The sequence below is a fragment of the Grammomys surdaster genome, unplaced genomic scaffold (assembly GCF_004785775.1).
Source record: "Grammomys surdaster isolate TR1022 unplaced genomic scaffold, NIH_TR_1.0 149, whole genome shotgun sequence".
NCBI classification, from domain to species: domain Eukaryota; kingdom Metazoa; phylum Chordata; class Mammalia; order Rodentia; family Muridae; genus Grammomys; species Grammomys surdaster.
In genome coordinates, this window is record NW_021604607.1 from 4,636,708 (window position 1) to 4,647,310 (window position 10,603).

Here is a 10,603-nt window from a genome sequence, read left to right on the forward strand (position 1 = left end):
TCCTCATGGTGCCACAAATCCTTTCAGCTCCTTCAGTCTTCACTCTAACTCCTCTATTGAGAACCCCATGATCAGTTCAATGGCTAGTTGTGAGCATCTGCCTCTGAGTATGTGAGACTCTTGAAAACCTCTGAGGAGACATCCATATCAGGCTCTTATCAGCATGCACTTCCTGACTTCCACATCAGCCTCTACCTTTGGTGACTGCACATGGGCTAGATACTCAGGTGAAGTGGTCTAGAAACGGCCCCTCCTTCAGTTTCTGTACCTCACTTTGTCTCCATATTTGCTCCCTTGAGTAATTTGTTGCTCCTTCTAAGAAGGACCGAATCACCCCCACTTGGTCTTCCTTCTTTATGGGTTTCATGTGGCCTGTGAGTTACATCTTGGGCATTTCAAGGTTCTGGGCTACTATCCAATAATCAGTGAGTGAATACCATGTGTGTTCTTTTGTGATTGGCTTACCTCACTCAGGATGATAATTTCTAGCTCCATCCATTTACCTGGGAACCTCTCAAATTCATTGTTTTTAGTAGCTGAGTAATACTCCATTGTGTAAATATATCACATTTTTTGAATCCATTCCTCAGTTGAAGGACATCTGGGTTCTTTCAAGCTCCTGGCTATTATAAACAAGGCTGCTATGAACATAGCTGAGCATATGTCCTTGTTATATGTTTGAGCATCTTCTGCGTATATGCCTAGGAGTGGTATAGCTGGATCCTCAGGTAATGCTATGTCCAATTTTCTGAGGAACCGCCACACTGATTTCCAAAGTGGTTGCACCATCTTGCAGTCCCACCAACAATGGAGGAGTGTTCCTCTTTCTCCACACCCTCGCCAGCATCTACTATCACCTGAGTTTTTCATCTTAGCCATTCTGACTGGTGTGAGATGGAATCTCAGGGTTGTTTTGATTTGCATTTCCCTGACGACTAAGGATGCTGAACATTTCTTTAGGTGCTTCTTGGCCATTCGAGTTTATTCCATTGAAAATTCTTTGTTAAGCTCTATACCCCATTTTTTAATAGGGTAATTTGGTTGTCTGGAGTCTAATTTCTTGAGTTCTTTGTATATATTGGATATTAGCCCTCTATCAGATGAAGGATTGGTAAAGATCTTTTCCCAATTTGTTGGTTGTCGTTTTGTCCTATTGACAGTGTCCTTTGCCTTACAGAAACTTTGCAATTTTATGAAGTCCAATTTGTCAATTCTTGATCTTAGAGCATATGCCATTGGAGTTCTGTTCAGGAACTTTTCCCCTGTGCCTAAGTATTCGAGGCTTTTCCCCACCTTCTCTTCTATTAGTTTCAGTGTATCTGGTTTTATGTGGAGGTCCTTTATCCACTTCGACTTGAGCTTTGTACAAGGGGATAAGAATGGATCAATTTTCATTCTTCTACATGTTGTCCTCCATTTGAACCAGCACCATTTGTTGAAAATGCTGTCCTTTTTCCACTGGACAGTTTTAGCTCCTTTGTCAAAGATCAAGTGACCATAGGAGTGTGGGTTCATTTCTGGGTCTTCAATTCTATTCCATTGATCTTCCTGCCTGTCTCTGTAGCAATACCAGGTAGTTTTTATCACTATTGCTCTGTAGTACAGCTTGAGGTCAGGGATGTTGATTCCTCCAGAAGTTCTTTTATTGTTGAGAATAGTTTTTGCTATCCTGGGTTTTTTGTTATTACATATGAATTTGAGAATTTCCTTTTCTAACTCTGTGAAGAATTGAGTTGGGATTTTAATGGGGATTGCATTGAATCTGTAGATTGCTTTTGGCAAGATGGCCATTTTTATTATACTAATCCTGCCAATCCATGAGCATGAATAGAACTAGTTTATACTTTAAACACTTTAGAGGAGAAAAAAGTAAGCATCTAATGGAAAGAATTAACAGCAAAAAACCATTTTTCCAGCAAAAACAGAAAACCCAGCAGAAGATTAAAACTTTCTTTATACATTTGAATGACTGTATTGTAAAGAAGTAATAAATTTACCTAATAGTTTCTAGAACAAATAAGTACCTGTTGGAAATAAGAAAAAAATTTAAAAAGTAACAAATACTTTTGGAAATAATTAATGCTGTCTTATAGCTTAATAATATGAATATGAGGAGACAGAGGATGTAATTGCATTGCATTTACAAAACACTGGATTATACTCCCCGTACACGTGCATGCACACAGATACAAAATGTAGGTGGCAAAGGGAGATAGGAAGAAAGAAAGGACAAGGGAACGTCAACATTCCTATCATTCATGGCAGGTGAGGTGGGACTTTGTCACATGTTGTTTGAACACAAAGATCCTAAAAGAGAGATGACCAACATGAATCTTCATGTCTCATTGAACATAATTTTTCTTAGGAAAAGCTTAGTAATATTTTGCATGTATATAAGATATTAATATTTAAATTCAAGCACATTAACAAGCCAATATTCAGATGAGATATAGAATAAACAAATTTAACAATTTTTTTGCAATATTTAATAGCAATAGTACTTATTTAATTTTAAGTTTGTTCATTCTTTGAACAAAAATAAAATGGGTACACTGACTATCCTATCAAGAATTTAAATATTAGTATTTCAAAGATAAGATATAGCTATAAATTAGTTTTATTCTTAAGCACTTATCATATTAACAAAAATTTGTACTCTTAATGAATTTAATGAATTACACAACTATAAAAGTAATATGACATATTTTGTAATTGCTAACTAAAGGAAATAATAGAATATTGAAAGTTAATTTTCTCATGTGTGTACAGTCTGAAGAAAATATTTAGGAAAAGCAAAACTGTTTTTGAGTATATTAACTTTAAAAAGTAAAATATAATACAGCCTGTCTGTAGAAATGGGCTTTGAATGACAGGCTTAAGAAATACTTTTGTATCTATATCAATCTTTATTTTACTTAAGATTTATTTAGTTCTTATTCCAGATATATGTGGAAGCATATAACTTAGACATATATACCTCTTCTGTAACATCTTTATTTTCTCATACTATATTTTAAGCATTATTAACTTAGGATTGAATTCAATTTTGATTTATGAAGCATAGTTGATTGGAGAAGCAATTGATAAAAGTCTAAAACAAAGATCTGTGGAATCATTTGATAATATTAAAATTAGAAACACCTAGAGTTCATTATATGAAAACATTTACTCGGTAAAAAGAGAGGAAATAGTGCTGGAGAGATGGCTCAGCAGTTAAGGACAATGATTGCTCTTTGAGAGGCTCTGAGTTCAATTCCCAACAACCACATGGCAGCTCACAACCATCTGTAATGGGATCTGATGCCCAATTCTGGTGTGTCTGAAGACAGCGATAGTCTGAAGATGAGATAAGATGAGATGAGGTGTTCCATTATACATAAAATAAAGAAATAAATCTTTTTTATAAAACTAGGAAGTTAAAATATGAAAGAAATATAAAACCATTATGTTTGAAAACTAGAAATACTAAAAAAAAAAATGTTTGGACAAAATAGGTATTAAATAAGCCGAGATTCCATTAAGATTCTTTCTAACAGTGACATTCTCTGAGGACTGAAGCATTGAAAATGAAAAGATTCACTATTAAGTATAGACTGAGAAAAGAGGGGCTGATGTTAGTCTACAGTTTTACACTTTATTGGGTTAAAATAAAATGGCAAAAAGATGAATTGAAATAAGCATGTGGAAATAAAATCTACAAAACCTTCATTCAGAAAATGTTTGAAAAGTTGGTTTAGTTCTCCACTTTTTTTTTCTTTTACAAATTCAACAGATTTTAAAACAGGAAAATGAAATAAATTGTAATTAAATTTGACAGAATGTTTACTCTTATAGCATTTATTTTAGGTGGTATTTTGTATAACCTATAATTAATTTTACAATGGATAATTTAGTAATACTTGCATTGTATAATTAAATGTAAAAGTTTAAACTGTTAAAAGCACTTACATATCATGAAAGAATAAAAGTATTTATAATATAGTCTAATTCATCATTTAAGGTTTTTATGAATATATAATAATTCAACTAAAGTGTGAAATATAATTGAAAGAAAAAAGCAGTTAGACAAAATAAATGGAGGAGAGAATTCATTAAAATACTTAAAAGGAACCAACCTTTGTATGTGGAGTTAAAGAATAAGAAGAGTGACTTGAGACTAGAAGCCAAACTTCAGGTGTTTTTCACTGAAAAGTTCTGTTTAAAGAGAATGGAGAAATCAATTCACATTTTAAACCATCACTGTGGCTGCAGTTTGAGATCAGTATGACTGGGAAGAAGGTGAAAAGTTGAATGTAGAAAATGAATTAAGAGATAATTACAGTATGTCAGAAAAGAAACTGTGGTTGTTTGGCCCATGAAAGCAATAGCTAAATTGGAGTCAATGCATCAGCTTTGTTAGACAGAAGGATTTCCCATAGTGAAAACAGAGGAATTGTTATAGTTGCTGAAAGAGAACTGAAAAGATAGGAGATGAACTTACAAGAAAGGCAGGTGAGGCAAAAATGCAGATTCCAATTATACAGACACAAAAAATTAGTTGTATTTCTGTTTTTTAAAGAAATGCCCACATTACACGCTCTGTTACAATATGATGTCTGTCCTATTATGATTGACAGACAGCAGCTTGCTTCTACTCAGTCTGTGAAACTTAAGGACTGACTGAGGCTCATCTATGGTCTTCTCATAACTCTTAGCTTTCATACTATCAGCGAAAATACAGAAGGCATTGTGGCTGGAGATATTAGGAAAGAAGTGTCTGGCAGGCTCCCGGCTTTGCCATCAAGTTCCCACACTAAGCCATTTTGTCTCCAGTGGGGCCAGAGCTCCCAAACTGGTTCTGCTGGTCTACTCTCTCTAGCCTGGCCCCATAGCAACCAGTCACTGTGCTCCCAGCTCTGGTTCACTTGTCCCTGGTGCCACTAGTTCCTTCATAGCCATAATCCCCCAGTTGTCAGTGGTCCCACCTTCCAGTAATCCAGTAAATCAAAAGTCTAGATGCTTAAAGTTAATCAATGGATATATATGTATCAATAAAATCTCAATACACAAGATGCCCACACAACTTAGAAAGTTATCCCAATTTTCCTAACCTTTAGATTTCATATCTACCTATTCACTTGAAACCTGGAGAGTCCATGTCGGCTGCATTGTGCCTGGCTCCTCTCCCCTCTCTGCTTGTCTCCCTTTCTGTCACCCTTAGCTCCACCTCCCTTTTCCCTGTCCAATCACATGTCACCCACTGAAAATAGATTGGACAGTGAAATTTCTGCCACAAGGCACTCTATGACATACTAGAAAAATTAGTATTTGTGAAGCAAGGCCTGGACTGTAAAAAAAATTTCCTTCAAATTCTTGGAATTATTTTGGCTTCTCCAGACTAACTCTGTCTTTCAATCAAATGACAGATGTCTAGAATCAGTGCTTAGAAAAGAAAATTTGACTCATCAAAAAAAAAAAAAAAAGAGCAGTACAGAGAAGGTGATGTGTACTGAATAAGTGAATTAAAAAAAATAATACTTATAAAAGTATCTTAGATTTCATAAGTCATCATTTTAAGATATTTTGATTTAATAATCCCAAAATAAAAGATTTAAAGGGGAAGTAGAGAAAAAAATCTAATATTACCTCTTATTCAGAAATGATTCAAAACAAAATATGGAAATAATAATTTTTTCGGCAGCATTTCATTGTCTATTTTTGGAAAAAAAACATTTTACTGGAAAAATCTTATCTTTCAATTTCTTTTCTTTTAAATCATCATTGTTTCTTATTCTGCATTACGTCTGAAGCACACAGACATACATGCACATCATGAATATAAACACACACACAAAACACACACACACACACACACACACGCACACACACACAAACATATAGACTTTTCTATTTTGGTTCCTCTGAATAAGTTCATATTCTTTTAAACCTCTGCTCCTCTACTTTCTGCTTTGTATTTTCTCTCTGACCTACATATATCTGGAGGTATAATTAACATCTTTATTTCAAAGTGCAGAAAAGTCACACAAGGCAGAGTGGATAGAGAACATTCTAGTGCATGAGCCTGGCAGCACTTGGATGCGACTATTAGTAACATAGATTCTGCTAACACCAAGCTAATTATGTCTGCATTATGAGCTCCCATGATTGGAACTTCCAGTAATGCCTTTGTCATTTTGTTGCCATTAATCACAAGGAAAAGAGGTAACAAATAAAAAGTGAAAAGGCAAAAAAAAAGAAAGGAAGGAAGAAAGGAAGAAAGAAAGAAAGAAGGGAAGAAAGAAAGAAAGAAGTAAAGAAAGAAGAGAAAAAAATGTGTCTCAAAAACAAAAAGAAAAGATGTCCAGTGTTGAAGAAGCCAAAACAAATAAATAAAATTTTCAATTCAAGTAAAGATATCAATGATAATTTTAAACCAAAGCTTAATGAAGATTTGCTTAAGTGGTCAAATACACATATGTTATTCACTCTTTTCAGGTCTTTGTGCTTTTATTAACCCCTTTCTTTGTTTTTAAATAGTAAAATAAAATATAACAAGATTGAAAAGTAACACATTGGAATGGACAAACCAAATCAATGAAGAAAAGAAGTTCAATAGAACTTTCAAAAGATAGACCCACTGGGCTCATGCTTAGTAATCATATGAAAGCACTGGGAATGTCATCATATATATGCAAAGGACTTGGAACAGACTTGTGCAGGCCTTATTCATATAGCTTAGGTCTCTGTGAGTTCATATGAGCTTTGATGTGAAGTGTCATCTAGGACAGGGTAAATGATAGCAGGTCATCTTCCTGAGATTGTTTCACTGTGGACTGTGGACTGCAATGAATGACCACTTGCTGGCAAGGCCAAAGGAAAGACATTTTCAGGATTTGTTTCCTGCTTTTTGTGTGCTTTTCCTGGCATTATCAAATTAAATTAATATATAATCCCTGGGCACTGGCCCACCCTATTGGGCAGATTTTCTGCAGACCAATGGACCTGTAAAGACTTATAGTGATGTTATACAGACAAACAGATAGCTTCTTAATTCTTAATGATGATTACATAAGAATTCCCAAAATTATACTACTAATTATTAAGCTCTTTATATAGACTGCTATTAAAGCCAGCTCTGATAGGAATAGTGTAATTATAACTTTGCCGGTCTTCACATGTCATGAGTTAATAGCTTCTGAGGTAGAAAGCAGAGATTTTACAACTTATAATACATTCCTTAGGACTTTAAAACAATGAATCAAAAATAAAAGAGAAAGAATGCTTTATTGTAGGTACAAGGATAGTACATAAAATATTGACTGGGTTTATCAATAGAAAACTTTAATGCTAACTCAGACACAAAACTTACAGTTTTAGCCTCTCAATGAACTTGTGGAGCTAGCGGCAGATAATGATTTATAGTTAGTAACTAATCTTAATGGAGACACTGATAAACATCTCTGATGTAAACTTATAAACTTCTCATTCAATTTATTAGCTTTTATATAAAAACTGGATACTTGGAAAACCCATGTGATATAATCCTATAGAAAAGGAACAAAAAACTAGGAAGGATGATGTTAAGTTACAGAAAGAAGGAGCAAAATTAGGAGGAAAGGGAAGACAGAAGAATAGAGAAACTTAGAAATTAAGAGATCAGAATAACTTAGAAATTAGTGACTACTTTAGAAATTAAGAGAGCATATATTCTGATAGGGTTTTCCTCTTTTACTTTCATATAGAAAACCCTAGGTTGATCAATTACTTATATCAGATCATGTGGGCATGTCTATTGAGCTATTTCTTGATCAGAAACAAATTCAGGTAGGTAGCAGTGTAGGAATTACCATTTATAGGGATGTAGCCTATAAGAAACTAAGTTATTATATAAAGTTATTATATAATAACTTAGTTTATATAAGAAACTAAGTTATTCAGAAGGTAAGCAGGGGTTAAAACCATTAAGCAGTGTTCCCCTGTGGTTCTCTCCTCTGGATTCTTGCACTAAATTCCTTTGATAATAGATATGACCTGGACATATAAGCTAAGTAAGAAAAAGATTTTCTTACAACATTTTTCTTTTGGTCAAAATACTGTCAGTCACAGAGTGAACCAAGCTAAGGAAGCCAGTGGGCAATTTTGAGTTAAAGGACAAGAGGCATTTTTAAATGAGTGAAGTGAAAGATATTATATAAAAATACTTAAAAGTGACATAAAAGTTTCATGCAAAACTTGCACTATATTGTTCATAGGGAATGAGTTTATTCCTCTTTTTTTTTTCACATCACTGCATGGGATGTTGTTAACACAGTAAGCAGTTAGAGATGATAGTTGAACTCTTCATAAATCTTTGAAAAACTATATTATTGTTGATTCTGAGTATTTAATGAGGTGTATTTTGATCATGTTCTTCTCTCATTAGTTCATACTGAAGTTTTCTGGGTCCAGAGCAGTAGGACTGATGGTTACATTTATCCTACTAAAATTTACAAGGCATCTTCCAGCATATGAAAAATGTGAAACTTACATGTCTATACCAGCTTGATTATCTACATCCTGTGGCTCAAATATGTCGTATATTCAGCACTAGGACATTACCATCAAATTATTATAGGTAAACAAGACTATGTTAGTCAGAGCCATCTAGAGAAACATAAGTCATAAAATCTAGTGATTGTTCAGTCCACAAGGCTCTATATCTAAACTTGAATTCAGCATATATTGGAATCATAAAAGATGAATCTCTAATACCAGTAAATCTAGAGTAAGGGAAGTGGGAAAAAGCAAAGCTATCTTCTTATAAATTGTGCCACAAGAAGGCAGGACCCAGATTAAAAATACATCTTCTTACTTCAAAAGATAGATTAAAGATGAGCTTTCCCATTTCAAATGCTTTAAGTAAGAAAAAACTCTCATAACGGTTTTATTTGACTTATCCATAGGTGAGTTATCTTCACCCATACTAATACCTTCAACATGCCCTCCTTTCCTCACTCCATTTAACCCTTCCAGTTCTATCTCTTCCCCATTCATGTCACTGATCCTAAACATTTGTAATTCCACATACTTGTCAACATTCTCACCTTTTTCAGAGAAAGTCACTGATATCATTCCTGAACTTAACACCGGGAGAAGGAAGGGTTTGCTGAGTTCCCATGGGTCTCAGGTATTAGTCTGTGACATGGCTATGCCCATAACAGCTGTGCAGAGTTATACAGAACATCATTCCAGATTTACACACATACACAAGGCTCCTTAGCTCTTCACTCCTATGTAACATGCATTATTCAATTAGTAAATACAGTGATAAACATTTAAGAATAACTTGCACAAATGAAACACTACAACAAAAATGACAGTTGAAAAGACAGGTCTTTAAAATATACTTATATATCTCATGTTATCTACTCAATTACAAAATTCCATGTGAAATTCAAGTCTTATTTTGTAGTTATGCCAAAATGTACATATTTGTTTTATAAATTGTGAGTATTTGCTGAATGAATGAATTATTCACTGACTTTCTTTGCTTTTAAAAGCAATAATTTGTAACCACTTTACAGTGATAAATTGCCAAGGCCATAGATTTGCTTTTAACCAGTAAACTATGTCCTTATCTTGGAGGCAAAGAGAAATATTTTAAGTTTACAATTGTTTTTGAGTCTGGAAATCTAATAATTCATTAAGTTATTTACTAACCAAGGCTACTTCACATACTTGTCTTGTTAATGGCCATTGTATTCATTGTCTCTGTACCTCTGTCATTTTACAGAAATTATGCACTGATGCTATCATGTCTCTGAAGAACATTGTTATGAACCGAAGACCTTCAGAGGGTCTATAGATATTTCATTTAGTTTTTTTTAAAGCCAAATTTGTTCATTTTAGTATATTAAACTTAGTTTGGTTAAAATTAAAAAAAATTATTTAGACTAAAATGATACTCTATCTTCTGTGATATGGAAAATGGCAATATTAAGTGGTGAAAAGCCTTGACAGCTTCAGAATCAATGTTCAGCTGGACCTGTTTAGATCAGTGCCTATCTGCCCTGTCACTTCTCAAATTAGTGCCAGTTTGTCAGTAAGCACAGGGTGCTCAGGAAAGCTGAGGTTGTTCGTCACAGAATTTTAAAGCTCTCATAAACATTTGAAGTACAAGAATGAGAAATACCTGTGTTGGTACTGTTATTTGTATTTCATTAGTGGCTATTTATTGAGGAAGACACAAATTTGTTATGAAGAAAGATTATAGGTTTTATGTGTATTGTTGTTTGTTTATTAAATTTTGATATTCTAATTAGATGCTTATTCCCCCTTTTTTTTTCCTTTTGCCAATGTCTCCCACATAACTTTTCTTCCTTGTGTGTTTGTGTGAGAGAGGAACAATTGTGTTTATTCCTAAATATATAAACCGTATAATATTACTTGTATGTAGGTTTTCAGAGATGGCCATTTGGTATTGGACAACCAGTTGTATGGCCTGCCATGTGGGAGAATATTGTTCCTGGTTTCTGCATTATTTGGTTGCCTGGAATTGAGCTGAGGCCTGATAGATTATCTCCTTTCCATATTTGCTGGTTCAGGTTGTGTTTAGGTAGCCATATTTCTGAAACTCCAAAGGTAT